The following is a 26,273-nucleotide window of genomic DNA, read 5'->3' as shown; positions in this document are numbered from 1 at the left end:
TGGTGAATGCTTCTCCCTGTAAATATCTGCTAAATGAATCAATAAGTAGACTAATAAGTAGATGAAATCTACTTCTCTGAGGATGAAAGACTCATCAAATCAACATGCCCTGCTCAGGAGTGGAAGTGGGTCCACTTCCCACTGGATTATTTTGTGCTGGAAATAATCCAGCACAAACATCCTAATGACTGTAACTTCTGTTCACCCCCCCATGTCTCTGATAAACGGTGAGGGGTGGGGGCTGGGGGAGACTGGGAGGAGAGACCCCTTGCAAAGGGGACTTCTCACCACCATGCTGGCTGCCAGGTAGGAAGAGGAGTCCAGTTACTGGAGCTCCCATCTTCACAAGAAAAGACAGGAGAGCTATATTTTACTTGGGGCCTTCCAGTGTTTATGTGTTGTCAAATAATTCAGTCTTTCTAAACTAACGGAACAGTTTGGCATCTCTGATGTATGCATGGGAAAAACATCCTTAATTTGCCTCTCTGGGAAGTAGATGCTGAAATAGTGTCAGGAGTGCGGGGTGCCGGCAGTTTACTGGAGGCAATACTCATTGTATTAGTCAGGGTTTTCTAAAGGGCCAGGACTAATAGGATAGATGTATATATGAAGGGGAGATTATTAAGGAGTATTGACTCACACAGTTACAAGGTGAAGTCCCACAATATGCTGTCTGCAAGCTGAGGAGCAAGGAATCTAAGCTGAGGAGCAAGGAAGTCAAATCTTAAAAGGAGGGAAGCCAACAGCGCAGCCTTCAGTCTATGGCTGAAGGCCCCAGAGCCCCTGGCACACCTAAGTCCAAGAGTCCAAAAGCTGAAGAACTTGGAGTCTGATGTTTGAGGGCAGGAAACCTCCAGCATGGGAGAAAAAGGAAGACCAGAAGACTCAGCAAGTAGGTTACTTCCTCCTTCTTCTGCCTGCTTTACTCTAGCTGCGCTGGCAGCTAACTGGATGGTCAGATTGAGGGTGGGTCTGCCTTTCCCAGTCCACCGACTCAAATATTAATCTCCTTTGGCAGCACCCTCACAGACACACCCAGGAATAATACTTTGCATCCTTCAATCCAATCAAGTTGACAGTCAATATTAACCATCACACCTCTGAACCTTAGAAGAGGGAGGAAGTGGGAAAGGGATCTGACAAAGCCCAAGCCAGCACAGATGGGGCTCCAGCCGTGGGGAGGGGGTTGCCCATTAGAGAAGTGCTGCATTAGAGGGAATGGGTCAGACCCCAACATCTCTGCAGCGCTTTGCTCCATCATCAACCGGCTGCCCGGGAGGAGCGTGGCCTGGGCTCAACAACAGAGGCAGATCTGGACCACCTTAGCAGGTGGGGCCTGTCGGCTACTGAACCCTTGGAGCTAAATGGCGAGGCATAGAAATCTAGGTGGCATTGCTCCACATGGTGGAGCACAAAATGTTTTGCAATGGACCCACTTCCACTCCTGAGCAGGGTGTGTTGATTTGATGAGTCTTTCACCATCAGAGAAGTAGATTTCATCCACACATTAGTCTACCCATCGATTCATTTACCAGATATTTACCGGGAGACAACAGTCACCGGGTCCTGTGCCAGGGAGGTCATTGCACCTTTCAAGAACACATGCTCTCGGGGGCAGTGACTCCCCTCCCCAGGCCTCTGTGCTGTGTGTGGTCAGGATTCTGCACAGCACAGAACAGGGCCACTCACTCAGTCTCAGAGCCGGCCTTCCAGGGACATCCACAATCAATCCATCCGTTTGACTTCTCTGGTGGCTGAAATCCTGGCTTATCGGAAATTCATAGTGTTACAATGACCCGCCCACACATATTTATCTGAAACACACAACTGACTGCCAAGACCAGTCACATTTCAGTTTCAGGGTTGGGTGGTTGATGGAAAGTGGAAATGGAGAGGAGAAAATACCTGGCTGGTATCATACCTTGACTCGCAGAGAGATCAGATCACAGTGCATTTAAATCTGACCTCACTTTTGGAGCAAGTAAAAGGAAAGGAGGAATGGGAATCTTAGCTAAGAAAAGACAGAGATGCCAGCTTATTCATTCAATATTTTAAAAAATGACAGCCCCTCTGTGTACGCCTTGTGGGTACATTGTGGGTGACAGCAGCAACACCCCTGTTTCATGGTGCTTGTCATCTAGTGAGAAAAGTAATACAATAAATTGGTGAAAAGTAAACGCGTAAGATAATATTTGACAATGAGGAATGCTTTGAAGGATATGAAACAGGTTGGTGTGTGAGAAGGACTAGAACTATTGAGAATGACCTGAATGATCCCACAAGAAAAGGGTTCTATGGAAAGGGGATGGCTCAAATGGAAACACCCAGAAGTAGGAACCAGCCTGGGTCATAGAACTGGCACATGGCCGTGTGGTTTGTGGGGAATGGGAGGGTGGAGAGAAGGTCATGGAGGAAGGTGGGCCAGGCACACAGGGTCTCGGGGCCTCTGAGCACTGAGATCCCTTGCTCCTCAGGTGTTAAGAACAAAGGAGCAAGTCCTGGTGTTCAAATACTGTCCCATGACACTGAAGAACAGAGACCTGAGGAATGCACACTTTCTGCTCCTCATCAAGTCTCCTAAACAGGCTGCCCAACTCACCAACCTGGAAGGAACCTCCTTTCTCCACCTTTGTGCCCTCGTCCCTGGAGCCACAGCTATGAGAACAGGTGTGCACACTGGATCTAGGTGCGACAGGCATATACCCTCTCTGATATGGTTTGGCTGTGTCCCCACCCAAAATCTCATCCTGAATTGTAGTCCCCATAATCCCCACATGTCAAGGGCAAGACCAGGTGGAGATAATGGGATCATGGGGGCAGTTTCCCCCATAGTGTTCTCATGATAGTGAATTCTCACGATATCTGATGGTTTTATGAGCATCTGGCATTTCCTCTGCTTGCCCTCACTCCATCCTGCCGCCCTGTGAAGAAGGTGCCTGCCTCTCGGCCATGAGTGTAAGTTTCCTAAGGCCTCCCCAGCCATGCAGAACTGTGAGTCAATTAAACCTCTTTCCTTTATAAATTACTCAGTCTTGGGTATTTCTTCATAGCAACGTGAAAATGGACTAATACACTCTCCTTTGGAACCCCTGGGCCAGTCAGTGGTACAGAGCTAAGGTCCAACACCAGGGGGACTTGAGGTTATAAGGTATTTGTGAGACCCCCCAAACCTAGGAAGGATCAGAACCAGAGCAGATGGAGGAAACGGTCAACAGAGAGGGTGGCTAGAAATAAATCATAATAATAATAGACTAGGCTTGCTCAACAACTCATTATAAACCAGACCCCCGAATCTAAGCACCAAGCATTAAGACAGTTAATTGTGGAAGCGAATAATGGCAGATGCTACTGTTATCCTTATTTTACTAATGTGGAAACTGGGCTAATTTGACAATGAAGCAGAAACAGAAGCAAGACAAGATTGTATTCTGCTCCAGGGACAGAGACTGAGAGACCAGCTACCCCCTGCTGCAGTAAAATAAACCTTTGTGTAGGACAGGATACTTCTGGGTTCTCATAGGCCACCTCCATGGCAGCTCCCCATGAGGGAGGGGAGGTCACCCCTCATCCAGCCTTTGACAGCACTGGCTGATTGACAGGCGCAGCCACAGCCTCCCCATTCCACAGTTGGGTATAAAGTGTGGTGGTGCACACTTCCCAGTCATTTCTCAGCCATCATTCTCATTGTGCTTGTCAAGCCTTTTCACTGAGTCTTTAATGGGCATACAGTTTATTTCTCTAGTGTTTTGAACCACCAACTAGTTTTGCAGAAATCTCCTCCTAGGCCAACATTTTTTACGTTATTGCCTGCATTGACCATGATCACGCAGTACCTAACAAGGAGAGATTCTGCTGCAGATGGGGATGTGGGCGACATTTTAATACAGCACTTCCAAAAAGCAGACAACATGATGAATAGGTGGTGATAAAATGGTCATCTTGCAGGTGGCTGGATGTAATAAAGTGATGTGTAATGGCCCACCAGGGAGCTTTTCCAAGAGGGAGAATGGATTTCTTGGGAGGGTCAAGGCTCCATCAAAAACCTCATTCCTTCTCGGCATTGAGGGGTTGTCTGCCCTGAAGTGGACTGTTAACCACATTGATTAAAAAGACACCAGCTCTTCTCTGAGCACCTATTTGTCTGGTACTGCCTAGGGCTGGGATATATAGCATGGGATATAAAGGTAGATGAAAGCCTCCACTCATGGGGCTTATATTTTAATGGGGGAAGACCGACAATAAACAAGTATGTAAGTTAAATACATAGTGTATCAGATGACCGTAAGTGCAACTGATAACAGTAAGGCCAGGAAGAGGAAGAGAGTACTTGGTGAATGGGGGTACAATTTTACCGAAAAGGGTTAGGGATTCCTAACTGAGAAAGCGACCACCTTCGAACAACTCAGTGTAGCAACTGAAAGACAGAAAAGTAAAATGATGATAATAATGACACTTTCAAAGTTATTACTCTGTACTGTGTATTGTCCTAACAATTCAACTCACTGATGCTTTATTTTACAAGTATGGAAATTGAGATAAACACTTAAAAAGCCTTTCCCAAAGTCACACGGGCAATAAGCTGTAAAGACAGACCAGACGTTGACCCAGGCAGTCTGACTCCAGCAAGTGTGACTTGAAGCCCATATCCCACTGTCTTTCATGGAATACGGTAGAGAGTACCTAAGGCCATGAGCCTGCTGCTGTGTAGAGGTTCAAGAGTCCTGCCCTACTGCACTGCTGCTGTGTAGACAAGGCTGCCCTATAGTCTGCTGTGGTGTAGAATGGACTCAAGAGTCCTGCCCTACTGGACTGTTGCTGTGTAGACAGGGCTGTCCTACTGGGTTCCTCTTGTGTAGACAAGGTTCAAGAGTCCTGCCCTACTGCCTGTTGGCCATGTGAACTGGGGACTCATTTGACTTCTCCTTGCTTCCTTGTTAGTATACTGGGGATATTAATAGTTCCTGTATCTCATGGCTCTTGTGAAGTTAAAATGATGTAATAAATGCAAAGCTCTAAGAAGAGTTCCTGGCCCATGTTAAGTGCTCAATCAAGAATGTCATTCTTGCCAATATCACCATCTAGTCCTTATTACCTTTTAGATCATGTGTAGGATATAGGGAAAGGTATCAACATCATCCTTGGCAGGGAGAAGGTCAGAGATCACCCACGTGTTGTGCCCATGGAGTGTCTCAGGAGTAGGTACATTGCCCCATTCCTCACTTAGTCACCTAATCAAACGCCATCTGGGGAGGTCGTCCCCAGTGATTTTCCTATTCCTAACCATCAACAGGGATTGAAAGGTCGATGGGATGTGCAAATAGGAGGAAGGTGAGTGCTAGGGTCTGGATGTCTGTGTCCCCCTCACATTCCTGTTTTGAACCCCTCATTCCCAAGGTGGTGGTATTTGGGGATAGAGCCTTTAAGAGGGGATTGAGTCGTGGGAGTGGAACCCTTATGAATGGATGAGTGGTCTTAGGAAAGAGGCCCCAGGGAGGCCCCTTCTGCCCTGTGAGGCTACAGGGAGAAGACAGCGGGTGATTTATGAGGCCGGACACTGAATCTGCTGGTTCCTTGATCTTGGACATTCCAGCCTCCAGACATCTGAGAATACATTTCTGTGGTCTCAGCCACCCGATATATGGTATGAGACTTAGCCCAAACAGACTCAGACAGTGAATGACATTGAGACCACTGGTAGCTCCCAGTGAGTCCCTTGGGAAGAAACAAGTGCCCCTGTAACCCTATCTCATAAGTTTTGTGGTTTTGCACCTTGGAACATTTTTGTAAGTTTACGTAGGACTCAGTTAATGTTCTGGATTTCTACCTGGGTGTGCAGAATTCATAAAGTTCAACCTCTATACATTTTCCGCATAAATGTACAAAAAATTAAAGGAAAGATGTAATCACAAAATAATTGAGAAAACAAATCATAGAAGAGGGTGTTCATAGATATGTCCAAACGAGTGTGTGGTATACACAGTGACAGGAGTGCTGGCTGCATTGGCTGGTGCAGTTGGGAGGTGCCAGAGCCTCTGGGACATCCTGAGCTTCCAGTCACTGGGCCAGCAATATGGTGTCCACAGACATTCCTGCCCACTCAGCCTGGCTAGAGAAATGGTGGCACAATTTCCTGTTTCCAGGCTCTACTTCATTCCATTCTACCAGTCTTAATGGATATCTATCCAATCACCAACATGTGTCACTCATTACTTGTGTTAAAAGAAAAACTTCAGCCACATTAAATTTAAAGGACTTCAATTGAGCAATGAATGATTTGTGAATTGGGCAGCCCCCAGAATCAGCACATTCAGAGAGGTGCCTCCAGGCATGCCTCGTGATGAGAACAAATTTATAGACCAAAATAGTAAAGTGATATACAGAAATTGGAAGTGAGGTACCAAACAGCTGGATCGGTAACAGCTGGACGTTTGCCTTATTTGAACACAGTTTGAACACTCAGCAGTGTATGACTGGTTGAAGTATGGCCTCTGGGATTGACCAAGACTCAGTGATTGTTAAAGGCGCATACTGCTCAGTTAGGTTTTCAGTCCTGTCTACCTATTAAGTCGGGTTGCAGTTCATCCACAAGGACTTAATTATAGAAGTACAGAGTCTTTCTCAGGCCATGTTTAGTTTGCTTCAACACTTGAAAATGCTTTATAGCTCCAAGGATCCACTGAATAAAGGCCAATAGCTTAGCTGGAGCCCAGCGGCCCTCCACAGGCAGGCTCCCACCACCAGCCACATCACCCATCCTTCCTCCCCGTGCAGCCTGCGCCAGTCACCCAGGATGACCCGGCATTTCCAGAATACACAATGTTCTTTTTCTGCCTTTCCTAATGATAATAAATTAAACAAGATACAAATTTATCACAATTGCAAGATTTTATGATGATGATTTCCAATGTGGTGTTGTGTATGATTCTCCCAATAACTTTATACGGTAGGGACCTAACGTTGCTTCCCTTTTGTTTATAAGAAACTTCAGATTTGGGGCTATTCCAAAAAAGCTGAATTTTGCTAAGGTAACAACCCCAAATTTTCCAAGACTTAAAACAACACAGTTGATTTGGCATTGTCACAATGTGAGAGGTCACAGGATCTGTTTCCTGTTGTTCTGTCTCAGGAACTCAGGCTGAAGGAAGCCCCTCCATCCAAAGACTTGGACTTCTCAACAGGAGGTTGCAGGTTCTGCCACAGCAGGAGAGACAGCAGGCTGGTACCTTTCTTTTCAGCCCCAAAGATCATGAGAGCACGTATTATGCTACTCAGAAAAAATATTATCTATTTTACTTTTCCATATACCCTGAATGTGCTCTTTTCTTAGAAGCAAAAAACGAACAATGAATCCCAAGCCCCTGCTGCTGTGTAGATGCGGTTCAAGAGTCCTGCCCTACCAGACATTAGAGAACACAGGAAGAGCCTGGTGCCTGGAGGGGAGAGGGTGTGGCTGCCCTGATGACGGGAAGGAGGGGCCCTCTCTGTGTTTTGAGTGTAGCCCACATGACCTGTTTTCTGCTTTAAAATAAAACATTAAAAGTCCCAATTTCTATTGTTTGTTCCTCCTAGATTCATAGTATGTTAATTGAGTCAATTACCTGTGTGCATTTTTCTCTTCATCTCTCTTAGGCAAAGTACTGATTTAAATTCAACCCATAGTTACCTGGTCATGTCTGAAGGCCTTGGCCCATCACATTTGAGCGAATGTGGTTAGATAGATGTGTGATGGCTCAATCCCAGACGCCTCCACTTAATGCTATTGTGGGTATGGAGAGACACAATACTGGAAATATTTGTCAATCTCAGCAAATGTCCTCAAAATGCCCCCCAGGAACACATATGGATTCACTAAATAGTTTTCCAACCATACAGTGTAAGAGACTGAAATTCCATTTTCAGCTACAAATTAACTTGGGGAATTTGGAAATATCCCACGCTATCTGTGAGCTGGAGATCTATGAATTTCAATCTGTCAATATCCACAAATAATTCCAAGACATTTAAAACACACAGACTCGAGAGCTAGGGACATCTGGTTTACCAGGCGTTCTCCCTCCAGCTTAGTGGCTGCACGTGTTCCTGTTGGCTGCTGGGAGCTATGATAGTGTCACACAGGTAGCATGTCTTTCTGCCTGAGTTAAACACATTTAACTCAATCAGTGGAGTTATTGTTCTGAGGCCAAAACGTCTCCATCTCATATCTTCACTTTTGTTTCTCATACAAGTAGGATATTAATTTCTAACTCTGAGTGGCAGATTCCTCCCAGAGCTATAAAAACAATGGCAGAAAGAAGAGGAACATTTGCTGAGCACTCCCCAGACGCATCTTTTCATTTCACCAGTCACACCACAGCAGCAGAACAAATATTGCAGGCTCATGTACAGTTCCATAACTAATCCAATAAATGACAGGGGCCTCCCACTCTTAGCAATTCTCATTTAGAATGCGATTGTCCTCTACAATGTTTATTCCCCAATTCTTAGTGTCATGAATTTATTTACGCAAAAGCTTCATGGAACCTGAAATTCATTATGGCATATCCTCCATTTACAGCTCAGGAAATGCTGGCTCTAGTCATCGTCTCCCCTGTATCAGTTTAATCTGAACATAAATACATGCATTTGCTGCAGGAGTCACTAATGTGAAATTGTAAAATTGTCAGAGTAAAGCCAGAATTCCTGACGGAGAATTGTGTTCCATTTCTTTCTCCTTACTACATGAAGGATTGCCTAAGGCTGGTTACTACATTTTTTCTTGAAAGAAGTGGGAAAACCAGTACCCTCTGATGCGAAGATATAGATGAGAGCATACGCCCACCCCTGATGACTTCAGCCAGAAGCAGCTGAAGAGGGCAGCTCAGAGACCTGTGATCCCCTGCTTCAGGCTTGTGGAAAGCTCTGCGGGACAGACACATCTACCGGCATGGCCTTCCAGGGATAATGACTTTCACTTAATTTCTGTCTTAGACACCTTATTTGTTTTCCTCTCATTGGAAGGGAGTTCTGGAAACTAGAACTAAAACTCAGGGCATGCAGTCTTCATCAATAACCATTCAAGCCTAGAACCTGGGCTGCCTCAATGTGGCTAGCTCATTGCCAGTGGACACTGATGCTGTAAAGAAGTAGAAAATACATGAACATCAGGTGATAACTCAAAATTCCATCACCCTCAGGTCATAAACATTGAAATTGTCACTAACCACCATTCACATCTTTTTTTTTTTTTTTTTTTTTGAGGCGGAATTTCACTCTTATCACCCAGGCTGGAGTGCAATGGTGTGATCTCGGCTCACTGCAACCTCCACCTCCTGGGCTCAAGCAGTTCTCCTGCCTCAGCCTCCTGAGTAGCTGGAATCACAGGTTCCTGCCACCACACCCAGCTAATTTGTTTTTTATTTTTATTTTTATTTATTTATTTTTTATTTATTTATTTTAGACGGAGCCTCGCTCTGTTGCCCAGGCTGGAGTGCAGTGGCATGATCTCAGCTCACTGCAAGCTCCATCTCCCGGGTTCATGCCTTTCTCCTGCCTCAGCCTCCCTAGTAGCTGGGACTACAGGTGCCCGCCACCACGCCTAATTTTTTATATTTTTAGTAGAGATGGGGTTTCACTGTCTTAGCCAGGATGGTCTCAATCTCCTGACCTCGTGATCCGCCCGCCTTGGCCTCCCAAAGTGCTGGGATTACAGGCGTGAGCCACCGCGCCCGGCCAATTTTTGTATTTTCAGTATAGACGGGGTTTCACTATGTTGCCCGGGCTAGTCTTGAGCTCCTGACCTGAGGTGATCCTCCTGCCTCAGTCTCCTGAAGTGCTGGGATTACAAGCATGAGCCACTGCGCCTGGCCTAACAACCATGCATAGCTTATCTTGGTGAGGTTTTCCTGAATTTACAGGGAAATTGATGCCACAAAAATCTAATTTCTTGGAAAAATGAGAAACAATAAAGAAAATGTATTTTTTTGTTTATCTTATCTTTCCCATCTTCCTCTTCCTCCTCTTTCTTTTCCCCTCCACCTGCTTCTTCTTCTCTTAATTATCTCACCTCTTCCAATCCCCTATCTAGCTTGGGATCAGACATAAATTTTGCATTTAAAACTTCCTAAATAGGTTTTCTGAACAGCAAACAACTATTCAAGGGTTGTGAACTTTACTTCCCAAGGGAAATAAAACCTTCCAGTAAGCCTTTACAGGTACAATGATGGAAACATCATCATCACCATTGTCATCATCAAATAATTATGAAAACATTAATAAACATGGACCATGTCTCCTCTATTCATGGCTATCTTATTCTGCTTGGGCTGCCATAACAAAACACCATGAACTGAGGAGCGTAAACAACAGAAATTTATGGTCTCACAGTTCTGGAGGCTGGGAAGTCCAATATCAAGGTGCCAGCATGGTTGGGTGTTGGTGAGGGCTCTCTTCCTGGATTGCGGATGGCAGCCTTCTTGCTGTGTCCTCACATGGACGTGAGACAGAGTGAGAGCAAGCTTTCCCATGTCTTTTTATATGCTTTTTAAATTTCCATAGATTTAGGGGGTACAAGTGCAGATTTCTTGTGTGCATACATTGCACGGTGGTGGAATCTGGGCTTCTCCCTATCAATTGAACAGTGAACACTGTACCCAGTAGGTGATTTTTCAACCCTCACCCCCTGCACACCCTTCCACCTTTGGTAGTCTCCAATGTCTCAATGTCTATTATATATCTCCAATGTCTACTATATATCCATGCGTATCTAGTGTCTTTTTTATAAGGACACTCATCCCATCATGGAGACCTGACCCTCACAACCTCATCTAAACTTATTCAGCTCGGAAAGGCCCCATCACATGCAGAGTTAGGGTTTGACCATATGAATTTTAGGATGAAACAATTCAGTCAATAGCAACTTTCATTCCAGGTACAGGATGGTGACTGGTGTATAATACAAGATTATTATTATTTTGAATAAATTAATGAATGAAAGATGGTTGCAAACTTATTTTTTTTCTTTCTTTGATAGATGTAAATCTGTGTTGGATTATTTTTTGCTAACTTAGCCACCCCACTACGTCCTCTTTTTTTGAGACTGAGTCTCACTGTGTCTCCCAGGCTGGAGTGCAGAGGCACAATCCAGGCTCACTGCAATCTGCATCTCCCAGGTTCAAGTGATTCTCATGCCTCAGCCTCCCAAACAGCTGGGACTACAGGCGTGCCCCACCACGTCCAGCTAATTTTTGTATTTTTAGTAGATACAGGGTTTTGCTCTATTGGCCAGGCTGTTCTCAAACTCCTGGTCTCAAGTGATCCACCCACCTCAGCCTCCCAAAGTGCTGGGATTACAGATGTGAGCCACCTCAACCGGCCTACCACTACTTCCTCTTAAGCCTAGAACTCTTTCCAAAACTCTCTCCCAATGAGAGGAAATACATTGAGATGTGTAAGACAAAAATGAGGTGAAAGCTATTGTCACTGGCAGGCCACGCAGGTAAATGTGTTGGCTTCACACAGCTCTCCATAAGCTCAAAGCAGCATATCAGACTTCTCTGTGAGCCCTGGCTTTTCCATTGCTTTAGGCAAGTCCTTAGTTGCATTTCCTCTGATCTTCCTGCTGCCGCTTCCTAGACGTTCCTTCTCCCAGTTCCATCCACCATCTAATTCCAATATTATGCCCATTAAACTTCTAATAATTGCACCTGTAGCAACTGTGGTGGCTCCATTTTTCTGATCAAACTCAGACAGGTACAATATCCGGAAGAATATTTTTATTGAGTTTATTGTGTCACAGTTTTGTTTTATCAGAGTCTTCTCCAAAAATATTCTCACTCATAGAAGTCCACCCTTTTTCAGATTTTTGTAAGATTGTGTCAGTGGAGAACACAGGATGAACCAAGTTAAACACAGGGAATAATGCTGGCATAAGCAGGTGTGAAACGAAAATAAATCTTGGGACCCCCAAATCACAAACTAAAAGGAAAAGTCATCCTGGGAACTTCTTAGGGCCAATCTGCCTCTCATTCTATTCAGTCATCCCTCTGTGACTCCCCTGACACAAATGCCTATCTGATTGCTCCCTCTCCCCTATTGTTTATGTAAAAATGCAGATTCACTGAGCCAGACTAAACTGTGTATTTAGTGGAAGGCTGATCAAGCACTCGAAAGAATGCAACCTTTTGTCTCTTACCTACTTCTAAACTGGAAGCCCGATCAAGCACTCGAAAGAATGCAACCTTTTGTCTCTTACCTACTTCTAAACTGGAAGCCCGATCAAGCACTCGAAAGAATGCAACCTTTTGTCTCTTACCTACTTCTAACCTGGAAGCCCCCACTTCGAGTTGTCCTGCCTTAACGGACCTAACCAATGCACATCTTATCCATATTGATTGATGTCTCACGTCTCCCTAAAATGTATAAAAGCAAACTGTACCCCTGATCAAGTTGGGCACATGTCTCAGGACTTCCTGAGGCTGTGTCTTTAAACCTGACAAAATAAACTTTCTAAATTGACTGAGATCTGTCTTTGATATTTGGGGTCCACACAAGTATAAACAGGAAACAAGTGTATTAATTGGAAATGTTTCCAGGTGCACGGCACAGAAGATTCAGCCAACAGGTCCTTAAACCATGAGGATATGTGTGCCGGGCGCAGTGGCTCACACCTATAATCCCAGCACTTTGGGAGGCCGAGGCGGGCAGATCACGAGGTCAGGAGATTGAGACCATCCTGGCTAACAAGGTGAAACCCTGTCTCTACTAAAAATACAAAAAAAAAAAAAAATAGCCAAGCGTGGCGGTGGGTGCCTGTAGTCCCAGCTACTTGGGAGGCTGAGGCAGGAGAATGGCGTGAACCTGGGAGGTGGAGCTTGCAGTGAGCCGAGATTGTGCCACTGTAATCCAGCCTGGGTGACAGAGCAAGACTCCGTCTTGAAAAAAAACAAAACAAAACAAAACAAAAACCATGAGGATATGTGTAATTTCCTTAAGAAGACTGAGGTAAATTCAGAACGGGTTTGTGATTAAGTCTTAAATTTGTGTCATCTTTCCAATGCTCCTTCCCAGAACAGCCTCTAAAACATGATGGGAAGACAGAGGCAAACGATGAGCTTTCTCACATTACAATTGTTATCAAAGAGGTAAATATTGCTCAGAAGGCACAGAAGGTGTTACCAATGGAGGGTGTCCAGGTTCTTGGCTTCCTAAACAAAGAATTGGACACAACGTACAAACAAAGCAAGGAAAGAATGAAGCAACAAAAGCAGAGATGTATTGAAAATGAAAGTACACTCCACAGTGTGGGAGTGGGCCCAAGCATAGGGGCTCAGGGCACCGTTACAGAATTTTTGGGGGTTTAAATACCCTCTAGAAGTTTCCACTGGTTACTTGGTGTACGTCTTAAATAAATGAAGAGGGTGAAGTAAAATTACAAAGTCATTTACTCAGCGTATGGCCTATAGAGATGACATTTCCTGTCACAGCTGATGTGTAAATTGGCCTTATGTTCCCCGCCTCCAGACCCTATTTTCCTGCCACAAAGGTATTTCCTAATATCTGTTTGAGTAAAACTGGGTTACCTGCCCCATCCCTGAACCAGTCATTGATAGGGGAATGGGATTACCTCCACTGGATTAGGCTAGTCATGAGCCATCCCTTGGGATGGGGGGAGGGTCTACAGCTGCCTATCATGGTGGACTTCCAACCTGGTCAGCCACAACATGGGAGATTGTTACCTTAGGACATAATTCTAGATGACACAAAATCTGCCATTTAAATTACACTCGATTATACGGCGACCAAGGGATTCCCTTTCCACAAGCTTTGGGTTCTTCTGGCTGTTGGGTTTTGAAGGGAAGGCGAGGGCTAAAGAAAGATAGAGAGAGAGTTGGCGGCTCTACAGCAAAGCAGATTTTTATGTCCAGCACTAGACCTGCAGAGGAGAGGGACCAGCTTAACGCCAGAGCCCACTGATGCTTACAGGCTGGCGTCATTTATAGGTTTGGCCGGGGGATGTCTGGGCAGTACGGTTTGCTGCCCAGCAGGATATTGGTAAGATGGTCCTATGATCAGGCGGTTTGGCCCTTTCTCCTGTGAGATGTGATAGGATGTTCCTTGGACCTTTGCCCAGCGGGATATGGTAGGGACATTCCTTCAGTTGAGCCTTTGCCTGGCAAGGTATGATAAGGATGTTCCTGTGCCTTGCGGTCAGGTGGTTAGTAGGATGTTTCTCACGGCCTGAGCCCCGGTGGAATGTTTCACTCTCATCAAGGTCTGTGAAACTGCGGGGGCTTACAAAATGCTGCAGTTTGGACTAATGCCAGCTACATTGAGAATTCTGTTTGATGCTTACATAACTGAAAATCCTCCTGCTACCACTGAATCTTCGTTTCTGATCACTCCCAAAGAAAAGCAGAACTCAGGCAGTAAACCTGAAGCACATAGTGGTACCTAGGTAATGATATTTCATGTTTATCTACTGTATTTACTTCCATAATTACCTTTGATTTTTGACAAGTGATAATGGTTTTCCATTCATCATGTTGGTATAGTTTCCTGTTAGAATGTCCTTTTCAAATATACTTATTTAAGTGACATAAGACTTTTAAATTAAGTAGATTAAGTAATCTACTTAAGTAGATAATAGTACAGCCATTATGGTAATTATAGGAAATTTTGTAAGAATATTTGAGGATGGGGGTGGTGGCTCACCCCTGTAATCCCTGCACTTTGGGAGGCCGAGGTGGGTGGATCACTTGAGATCAGGAGTTCAAGAACAGCCTGGCCAACATCATGAAACCCTCTCTCTACTAAAAATACAAAAATGTAGCCAGGTGTGGTGGCAAGCACCTATAATCCCAGCTACTAGGGAGGCTGAGGCAGGCAGGAGAATCGCTTGAACCCAGGAGGTGGAGGTTGCAGTGAGATCACGCCTGGGCAACAAAGCAAGACTCCGTCTCAAAAAAAAAAAAAAAAAAAAAAAAGAATATTTGACAAAAGACTGAAAATTGGAAAATGCTATTTAAAGCACAGTAGGAGAGACACGGGCCGACAGTGCAGCTAGACCCACACGGTAAACCAGAAAGCTGCCTCCAGATTAATTGATAAGGCAAATTACGTAAACATAAGCCCTGAGCCAGGTCTTGCTTTCCTCTGACAGCATCTGGCCACTCCACAATCAATCCCCGAACACCCAAATTGTTATAATTTTAATCATCAAAATATTGCATTGTTTCAAAGTTTGAGCCAACAATGGCATTTGTTATTAACTACTGCCAAAATTACTGTTATTTCTGAAAACATCCTGATTCAGTTCAGTCATTATTAATCATCTATTGATTTCTTGTTTTTATATTTGAAAGTACAACGACTGAAGAATTCATAGGCTGATATTTTTGTGTACATAACATGCACATCTACACAAACACCCACGGTCAATATTTCACACCCAGAAAAATCTTGTGCTTCACCCTGTGTATTTAACATAGCCTCAAAGGAACAAAAGTCTTGATTTTGGATAGCACATATTGTAATGATGTTTTTCAAAGGGTGCCTGCTTCACTGGTGTTGTACAATATGACTTTACGTGACACCCAGACAGTGTTAAACAACATAAAGTCACATGGGAGACATTTTATTTCATCTTCCATCTTCATTTCAATTCTCTCTCAACCCTTCACATTACACTGAAGAGAAAGTCTCATTTGGGGGATGAAATATCGTTAAGACCTCCAGCCCTCACTGGTTTTCCTTTTAATCAAAGGCAGCATGAGGATCAAGCTCAGCCCCTTTGGAAAGCATCAGAATCTAATAGCAATGGGCATTTTTTACTTTCACCAGTCAGATTGCTTAACTACGGTTAACAGTTGAATGACGTGGATGATGAATTAGCTCTCACAACTGGCGGTCTGGAGACATGCCTTTCTCAGGGATCTAAGGCTCTGTCCGTGCAATTCTTCCAGACTTCCTTAGACAGAAATTCCTGCCCGGGTGCCAAACATAAAATCTATCACCCTCCCAAGCAAGAAGAAAGTGGGGCAAGAAAAAAATGTGTTTTTTTTTTTGAAAGCTCTATCTTGTTTCTCTTACGATTTTTTTTCTTTAATTGTTTATGTTGGCTTGTCTCTTTATTCTTATTTGGCTTTTGTCCTTTTGTTGTCATTGTTCTTTGCCTGTCCCCATTCCCAAAGCACCACGTCTGACTTCCCCTTTTGCCTCATTGGCCACTATCAGGTCACATGCCCATCCTTAGCCCAATCACTGGCAATGGGGAGTGGTAACACATGTCTGATTCAGACCAATCAGGCTTTACTCCTTGGGACAGGGGATGGGGTACCCAGTTACTCTCAGCACAAAATTGAGATTGTTTGGCAGGAAAACGGAAAAGTGGCTTCTGCTTGGGCAATGAATACAGTCAAACACAATTGTTCATATGTACTATTTTTCAGTTTAAATTCCATGTATGACAACAATATAAGACAGAAGAACTGTAAGCTCATCAGAAGAGACACTACATTGCACAAAGGTGGTGTGTGGTGATGCTTGGTACTGAGTGGATTTGGCTAAACTATTAGATAGGATTCCTGGATGGCTGACCCTAGCTGTGTATGTTATATTTCATGGGTGATTTGTGCAGGGTTAGAGTTTGTCAGAATAACCCCAGGACCTAGGAGAGATGGTAGAGTAACACTTAATGCTGTTCTTAGTTTTGTTCCTGTCTCTGCCAGAAAGACACTCAATGAGTGCCAGATGGAGAAGCGTCTCTGTTTCCCAGGCGCAACTGGACGTGTGGGAACTGGCAATTGGCGTTCAAGGTGCAGCAAAGTTAAGCTGTCCCTCAGGGTAAATCACAGCAGAGCCACTCATTCTTATAGTGAGGGGATGCTGGGGCACACCTCTGCACCTCTCAATCCAGTTTTCATTTTTCTCAACTTGGACATAAGATTTCCAGCAAAAGGCTGAGGATCTGTTGTTCCAAAGGAATGAACACACTCTGGATAAGGAAGAGTATGACCAATTGCTCATTAGCTAAAACAAACTAAGGTTTCCGATTCCATAATTTTTTTTTTCTTTTCAAATAAGACTGTTGAGAATTCAGAATAGAAGTGCAGCAAAATCGTATACCCTTCTAATTGACAAACATTAATTCTCCATTAGTTACAATTTGAATTATTAAAATATTGACATCAAATATAATAACTGTCAAATATAGTACTTATGGTATTCAAATAAAATTTAAAAACATCTAACCACACTCTTTTTCCCCCCAATACCTTTTAAATCATTTGATACCCCAGCAATTTGGGAGGCCGAGGCGGGTGGACCATTTGAGGTCAGGAGTTCGAGAACAGCTTGGCCAACATGGTGAAACGCCTTCTTTACTACAAATACAAAAATTAGCTGTGTGTGGTGGTGCATGCCTGTAATCCCAGCTACTTGAGAGGCTGAGGCAGGAGAATTGCTTGAACCTGGGAGGCAGACGTTGCAGTGAGCTAAGATTGCACCACTGCACCCCAACCTGGGCAACAGTGACATTTCATCTCAAAAAAATAAAAAATAAATTAAATAAAATAAATAAATCACTTGATAAGACTAAATTGTCACTATCTTATCAGCTCAGTATAAATGTGGACCTGTTTATTTATCCCTTGCAAGGGCTGGTAGTACTTCTGTACTTCTATCATTTGATACTATTAATTTTGAAATATTTTATTCGCTTACCAGATATTTTCTTAATTTATACCTTGTCCTTGTCCAAATTATCATAAATTTCAAATGAAGGGCATTTGAGTTAATAAGATTTATGAACCGCAAAGTGGTTTTAGAGATCAAAGGATAGTTTAATCAGGTCTAGGTATATGTAGAAAGCTCTTTCTTTGCCTCTTTTCAGTTGCTTTCCCCTTTTTTTTTTTTTTTCTGATACAACTCACAGACTTGAGAGGATTTCCAAACTCCTTTGTCAAAGACGTGTAACTAAATCCTGGTCAAAGATACCTGTGAGGACATCTCAACGGGCACATCTGTAAGGGGATTCTTCCGTCATTAGTGAGACGCACATGTAGAAACCTGACTTTGTCCTTCTTTTGAACATGGTTGTGTGAATACAGTTGTATGGTTATACGATGCTAGGAGCTCTGGTAGCCATTTTAGGGCATGAGGTGGCAATATAAGGACCAAGCCAGTAGTCAGAAGAAACTGGAACAGGGGGATGGAAAAAGCCTGGGTGTTGGAAGACACTGGAGCGTTTCTGAACCAAACACATGGATGTGTGGCTTTAGGTACCTTGTTGTAGGAAAAAATATAACTCAGTCTTGGAAATCCTCTACTTGAGTATTTTTTAGTTGGCAATAACACAAGGTCACATTGGAAGAGGGTTTCCAATGAAACTGATTTTCTAAAGCTGAAGTTCCAGAACCTGAAATACGTAGACAGAATATATTCTGGGTTCCCATGTAGGATTCCCAGAGGCCCTACCATTTTTTAAAAAAATTAATAAAATATAGAATATTTCTTATTGTTTTGGCATAAAATTGACCTTAGCATAACTACTAGTTCTTTGCCACTGCAAATATTGACGCTTTTCCGTGCATGTGTGAGTATAGATTTCTTCCATGGCACAAACTCAGCAAAGTGCACAGGCCTCTCCTTTCCTTCTATTCAGCATTTTAGAGCTCTGGGCTAGACATGTGAGACAGAGAGTTTCAATAAAGAAAGACTGATAAATGCAGTCAAAACCATTGGGATCTGGAATTGATTTATGGAGGTGGGGAAATCTGGCTTATTTCTTTCTGTTTCCAGTGAAAAGCACAACTTTCTAATGCCACAGTATTTTGGAATATCTCATAAGAAAAACATAAAATTACCTTTTTTTTTTTTTTGGTAAGTGGCCTTAAAAAAATCTCCAAACTATATTAGCAAACTGAGCATATGAAAATTATTTTCCAGTTCAGATATATCAATTCTTCCCCCTAAAAGAAAAACAAAAACCAAATCAAGCTGAAACTGAGCTTCCTCCGTATTTTCCATGATTTTATTGGGCTTGTAAAAAGTAGAGGTTTTATTAAACTGTAAGACCATGGCAGATGGAGAAAGTATAATTTAGGGAGATTAAATGAGCTGGGTTTTATATGCCTCCAGTATTTAAGGCATTGAAAAGTATCTAAATAATTGGAAAATGATGCATTGTAGACACCAGGCTATTTCTCAGCTGAACGGCTCATAATCACTCCTTCCAGTCTTCGAGATGTGTGTGTTTCTTCTAATAATGAGGAGTTAAAAATAACACTCCTGATTCTTCCTCCAAATGTTGATGGGCAGGTCCCTTGCTACCAGGCATTCCGCAAGAGGGAGGGTTGCAGGGATCTCCAGAAGAGCCCCACAATAAAACAAATGTGCATGTTCATCACATTATTCAAATGAAACATTAATTATTTCAGAACTTGCTCCAAATGTTCCCAAGCCTGGCTCATGATAATGAGCTCCTGGGCTTTTGTCTTACAGCTCACTCTTAATGTCATGCTAAATGGACTGCAACTGGACATGCTGCTTGGATGAATATTTATGTGCTGGAATGTTGTTTGATCTGGGGTTTCAGGGCCTGATGACATAGCTCATTTCCCTTCTCCCCTCCCCAGCTCAGCAGCTCCTTTCTCATCCATTTTTGTGGGGTAAAATACATGGTGCTGGCATAAGCTTCTGGTGCTACAACGAACACCAAGGGGTTTCTTAGCTCAAGGGGCTGACTTTAGGGTTTCCTCTACTTTACACATATGGAATGACTCTAATACTTAAGCCAGCCACTGCACTTTGTGGATGACACAAGAAAAGGGACTGAATGGTCTCTGGCACTACATTTTATAGCTGTAGCAGCAGCCTCATTCTTATGACCCAAGGGCAGTGGTAGACTTCCATGTGGGATTATTGGAATGAACCATGGAATAGGAGGAAGGCTTGGATCCTAATCATAGTTCTTCCCTCAATTCACTGAGGGTTTATGGGCCAGTTCTAATGGCCGGGGTTCTTATCTGCAAAATGAAACACTAATATTCTGACCTAGCTGCCTCCAAGTTTCTTGAAAGGGTAAAATAATAGGACTGTGGGAAGTTATTTCCCAAGATAAGTAGCACCTGCAAGTTTAAGTCAACATCTACCCCCAATCAATTGTGAGGTCAGACCAGGAAGACAGAGGCCAAACCCAGCATCACACTTTGACCTCCCCGGGAACACAGTGGGTAAGAGAAGAAAACATGGAGAATTATTTTACACTGTGACGTTGTCAATTGTACAATATCTACTCCAATTTCCTCCCATCTTTGAGATGACTGATAAGAATGCCTTATGTGTCACACAGGATCATAACACAAACCTTCTTCTCTTTCCTGATGCCCCTCTCAAATTTACTCAGTAGGGGGAACTTCACCTTCTCCTATATAAATGGGCTTTTCTGCTTATGTTTAAATAATAGGCCATTGTGTGGCAAACAACTCTATCAAAAGTTCTGTCTTTTACCCTAGCTCCTGGGAAATAACCACTAAAGTCTTGAAATGTCTTGAGTGATTGGAGGACCTTTATTTTTCACACCTGATGCCTTATGCTGATGAGAGGACTCAGCAGGGGATGGCCAGGCCAGAAAGACCGGAACTATATCCTGAGGTTTGAGTTTCTGAGCTAGGTGATGTCATCCTCCAGGTAAGGAAGGGGGGCCGAAAACTGAGTTTAAACATGCGATCCATGGTTCAATAAATCATATCCACGCAGTTCAGACCCAATACAAACTCTGCACATTGCAGCTCAGGCGAGCTTCCTGGTGGGCACCACTCTGTGTGTACTGTCATACATCATAGCCTGAAGAAGGGAACACTGTCAAGGCCTTCATGAGGAGAGGACTCTGGAGCTTCACCTTGGACCCCTCCTTATGGGTCTCATCCTTTGCTTGGTTCTAAATTTGAATCATTTCACTAAACAAAACTGTACTCATAAGGATAGCACTTTTCTGAGATCTGAGCATCATCCCAGTAAAGTGTTAAAACACAAGGTAGTTTACAGAAACCTCTATGCTGGGAGTTGGTGTCAGAAATGTCTTGTGGGATCAGTCCCTCAACCTGTGCAGCTTGCCTACCTCTTCACATCCACCCATGGCCAGCTTGGTTAATGAACACAGTCTCACTGTCCCAGATACAGATCCAAACTATGTTCTTGATTTAACTGCAGACTTTCCTTCTCTAGCTTGGCCGGCCTCTGCCTGGGAGCCTCTGGTGTGAAAGAGAGCAGGTAAGGCATTAGGGAAGGTTGTACTTGAGCTGTTAATTTAGTAAAAGAACATATGTTCTCCAATCCAGCACATGTTCACGCTGCTTCTTTGGTCTTGTCAGAAGATCCCTGTTGGGTTAAGCTCATCTCTTGCTGTTTCCATGACCTACGTGAACACATCACTGGTCCAGCAGGTCACTAGCTCCTCATTTGCTAACCCATAGAAATCTCTACCTCATTCTCCTTCCATGCATTGCTGCGTTCATGCAGACGCCTTATCAGACAGTCTCCTGGGAACTTCACTCCAATTCTCTCTCAAACCTATTCTAGAAGCCCAGAACTAATTCATTGCTCTGAGACAATAGACTGTAGCTGAGGACTAATGACTGGTGTGCAAACTAATTTGTGAGAGGACGGCCTGATATTTAGATACATATTATAGATAAGCAATGCTGTCAACATTAATTTCCCACTGATACAGCATAAAAGCCATTTCCCCCCAAGAGCCCAGGTATAATTAGGGAAAGTGAAAGTGTGTATCTTTCATAGGGTTTTATAACCATTTCTTTGTTCCTGGTTTTGATCGTTTTTGTTATTTAATTTTTCACTTCCAGTGCTTGCCTTTCCCATGTCTAGGAGTTTGACTAAATCTTCAAAGATATGTGAGGCTTGCCTAGAACATCATCATCAGGAATGCTGGTCCTTCAATTTGTTTTTTGAATTGAAGTGTAGTTTACAGTGATCAAGTTGAAAATAAGGCTCTGCATGAAAGCTAACTATTAAAAGGGTGTGGGCACAGGAGCAACCAACACAGACCCCACAGTAATCCCAAACCTATGCTAAGAGGGAGCAATTCCATCCCTCCAAACCTGTGCTAAGAGGGACACCTCCATCCTTCCAAACCTGTGATAGGAGGGAGCACCTCCATCCTTCCGAACCTGTGCTAAGAGGGACACCTCCATCCTTCCAAGCCTGTGCTAAGATGGAACACCTCCATCCTTCCAAACCTATGATAGGAGGGAGCACCTCCATCCTTCCAAGCCTGTGCTAAGAGGGAGCACCTCCATCCCTCCAAACCTGTGCTAAGAGGGACACCTCCATCCTTCCAAACCTGTGATAGGAGGGAGCACCTCCATCCTTCCGAACCTGTGCTAAGAGGGACACCTCCATCCTTCCAAGCCTGTGCTAAGATGGAACACCTCCATCCTTCCAAACCTATGATAGGAGGGAGCACCTCCATCCTTCCAAGCCTGTGCTAAGAGGGAGCACCTCCATCCTTCCAAACCTGTGATAGGAGGGAGCACCTCCATCCTTCCAAGCCTGTGCTAAGAGGGAGCACCTCCATCTTTCCAAACCTGTGATAGGAGGGAGCACCTCCATCCTTCCGAACCTGTGCTAAGAGGGACACCTCCATCCTTCCAAGCCTGTGCTAAGAAGGAGCACCTCCATCCTTCCATCTGGCAACCCCACATCTTTCTGTGCAGCATTGGCTCATGGAGTTTTGCACAATCTGTTGCCTTAATGCAGCTGTGAGGTGGTAAACCCCATGCCATTGCACAGCTGTGCTGGTGGAGTCTTCAACAACAGAGGGATGAAACGAGAGTGCTGAGTGATGGGTGGAGTGTGCTCACAGAAGCCAGCTGTGCTTGCCCCACTCCCACCCAAAATGTTTACCCACGTGGGAAATGCCTGCACTGCATAGGAGTACCCAAGGAACCCAGGATATAAAGAAACTTCTAAAATGGATCTGAAAGGGGGAAGAGCCCTCCCCTGTAAGGAAGCGAGAGAGGTAGGAATTAAGTGCCTTATACAGGCAGTGTCTACACTAGCACATTTTTGCTATTTAATTTGTTGGGTCAGATTTCATCATAAAAGTAAGGAGGTATTTAATTCTAAATTTGCAATAAAATATAAAAGTTAAGAGTGCCTGTTTTTTTACATGACTTTAGGTTGAAGAAATAGAGGGAACAGTGTCAGGTCAATGGTGATTTAAGCCATCCTAAAAAAAGTAAAATACTCTTAAATGAGTAGAGGAGGCAGTCTCTCACAGACCCTACGTTTCAAATTGTTCATCTCATCATATAGCCCTTTAATCCCAGTGACTAAAAGGGCTGCCTCTACTCTTAGCCTCTGCAGTGTCTAAAGAGATGATCCTGAACCTAAAATAAAATTAAAATATTTCATCTAAATAAATAACCCAAAGCAACAGTTAAAGCCAGAGATATTTTCAAGCTCTCCTAAAACACGAAGATTGGCTTGTTTTTTCTATGGATAACATCCCAGCCTTCTTAGGGTGAGAGGACTATGTCCCTGATGGGTTTGAAAACCTCCTGGGTTGCTAATTCCCATCAAGAAAGTATTAGTGTCCCGCTGGTTTCCAGCAAGGGGAGGGGTTTACATTAATCTATTTTCTACACTTTTCTATATATTTTATTTTTTCTAAAAAACAAACATCTCCCACCGTAACCCATATACATTATCTAAATACATAAAGAAATTTTCAGTAACTGTTAAGAACTTCAATATCAAAATATTTTCAATGCAGTGTTTGCATTTTGCAAATAAACTCCCAAACACAAAGTGTTTTTCTTTTCTGAATCTTATTTCAAAATGTCTCTGTTCCTTCTTTCTTTGAATCCAATTATACTAAAAGCTATACATACATGCTGAGATCTGGGAAAAACTCTCGGTGGCCAGCAGCTTGGCTCTCCTGTTTTCCCGTAGAAAAAGAACAGGATGAAGCTATTAGTGAAAATGGTGTTTTTTTCTAGTTGTAGGAAGTAATGTCGATAGGGAAGAAAGGGCTCATAAGTATGGGAGAGCATTTTGCCTCCTATTCTATCGACTCTTTGAAGCATGCAAGCATGCTGCTCCACAGGCTTAGCTGCACAGAGACGCACTACTCCATTTACTCATGGGCTGCCCGTGGGGCTTGGCGAAAGAGCAGGCTTGGCTTAGGGGAACTACTGAGACACATCCAGGTATTCAAACCGTGGGTTGCCAAGACTTCTCTTTTCATCCTGAGAGCATAGAATAACATTTGCTAAAATGTCAAAGGTGATGCTGGCAGTTTTGGGAGACGCAGAGATGGCTGAGAGTCTGCGGGGGCTTGGCAAGTGCACGCACCAGTCTCCCAGCTGACACATCTACAGAAACCTTCAGGGAGCAAAACAGAATCCAGGGTCATTTTGCACTTTTCTTATGTCTGAGTAGGTCTTCCTGTTCCACAGCATCAGCATCCCAGGGAACTTGGACCCATATAAATCCCTCCCCTCGATATGCACACATGCAACACTTAAACACACAAAGATATATGCACATAGAAACATACAAATGCATGTGCATACACACATAAATATATAATACACATCAGACACTCATCCAAGCGCACAAGCACATGCCATACATAATACATAAATGCACATACAACCACACACACACAGAGTACACATACAGTTACCATATGCAAACGTCCAAGACATACACACATACACACCATATATACACACATACATAGACACCCACATAAATACACACACACACACACACATACACGCATACACACATCTAAGCCATGAACAAATACAGCCCAATAGTGGAACAGGGATAACCATCAAGTAGACATGGAATATTAACTTTGGCTCTGAGTTTCAGTCTGGTTTGGCCCCTGAGCTGGGTTATAAGAAATACTCTACCTCTTCCTTTCTTTAACACTATGGGATATGCATCTGCAAATACCATTTGGCTGGCTACTATGAGAATAAATAAAATGCCTCTTGAAGGTAAAATTTCTACATGCTTTTAACACTTTTAAGTTCATATTTATCTTTTCAGATTTATTAAAAATCATCAACTTCAAATTATTTGGATGGAAACATTGCCAAATCATAGAGAAGTTTGCTACCACCCGCACACCAAGCAGCTGGGTAACTAGAAGTGCAGGATCAGCTTATTCACCTCTGAAAGCCTGCATGCAACCACTGAGGTCGCCTCTATTTTTTACATAGTTCTACTTGGTGTATGTAACCCCACAGAGAAACCTGGAAGAATGCATGAAACCTGGTAAGGCAACCAGCACATGCAACAGAATGAACCGTTTCTTTCCATCTGAATGCCTAAACGTGGACTCTGATCCTTTCTACCAAGTCCTAAGTTTGGGAAAAGAGGACAAGGACGGGGGCTCTGTCCCATATCATAATGTGCTTGTGAATGGCTAAAATTACAATGCTGAAATAAGTGTGTGTAATAAAATAATTGCACCAAATTGAAGAATGTTTCACTGTTTATTTTCATGTTTCAATATATGACACCCTGTGGTGGAAAGATGTCTTTATGCTGGAATATAAACTCTTTTCACTGCTGAAGTAAGTCCAGGAAAAATAAAATCACAAGGAAAACAGAGAGACTAGAACATGCCAACGATACCAGCAACCATCCCAAACGTGGGCCAGATATTTAAATGCAGTGCATTTACCTTGTTCTCTCGAAATGCCTCCTCCCCTTTCATTTAAATATTTCAGAGTTCGATGGCCGTGCGTTTAAAATCTACACCTTTGCATGCTTTTACTTTAAAGCATCCTTGTTCCAATATACATTTTAGTGTTTCAGTATGCTGTATCCATTACATAAATGGAACTCTATAGTCAATATTTTAGCATAATGTTCCACTATCCTTTTAAATTAGTACTCTTTGTAAAGTAGAGAATATGTGTTATATTAGTCAAGTGTGGTTTTAACTGGGGAAATGGCTGTTTAGATGGGAAGGCACATATGCTGTGCTTACACAGACAGAGAAGAGGAGGATTGAGGCTATTAAATGAAGAGAAAAGGATAGTTTGAATGCGTGTCGAGATGGGATGCAATTATTCTCCCTACTGCTAATGGACTTGGTCAACCCTGATGGGTCCAGCCTGCATTTTTTATTTGTTTCTTCTTCTTCTTAGTTTATTTTAATTGTATTGTGTTTTATTTTATTCCCATCTTTATTGAAGTATAGTCAACAAAGTTCTTTACATGGGCCTGGGCAATGATTTTTTGAATAGGACTCT

General features: G+C 43.2%; 2 long non-coding RNA genes across 2 annotated transcripts; both read left to right on the top strand.

Annotated features, from left to right (window-relative positions):
• Window positions 1–854: 854 nt before the first annotated feature.
• LOC134807443 (uncharacterized) lies at window positions 855–7,546 on the top strand. The gene is made up of 4 exons (XR_010147914.1): window positions 855–892; window positions 5,100–5,195; window positions 7,127–7,215; window positions 7,328–7,546. It is a non-coding gene; the product is annotated as an uncharacterized LOC134807443 (long non-coding RNA).
• A 12,595-nt stretch (window positions 7,547–20,141) lies between these two features.
• On the top strand, window positions 20,142–25,494 carry LOC736749 (uncharacterized). Its single transcript, XR_170244.2, has 4 exons — window positions 20,142–20,207; window positions 20,490–20,664; window positions 21,202–21,246; window positions 25,060–25,494. It is a non-coding gene; the product is annotated as an uncharacterized LOC736749 (long non-coding RNA).
• Window positions 25,495–26,273: the final 779 nt, after the last annotated feature.

This window comes from Pan troglodytes, chromosome 10 (genome assembly GCF_028858775.2).
Source record: "Pan troglodytes isolate AG18354 chromosome 10, NHGRI_mPanTro3-v2.0_pri, whole genome shotgun sequence".
In the NCBI taxonomy this organism is placed as follows: Eukaryota; Metazoa; Chordata; class Mammalia; order Primates; family Hominidae; genus Pan; species Pan troglodytes.
Note: the sequence above shows the minus strand (reverse complement) of the source record. Positions and strands in the feature narration are given on the sequence as shown.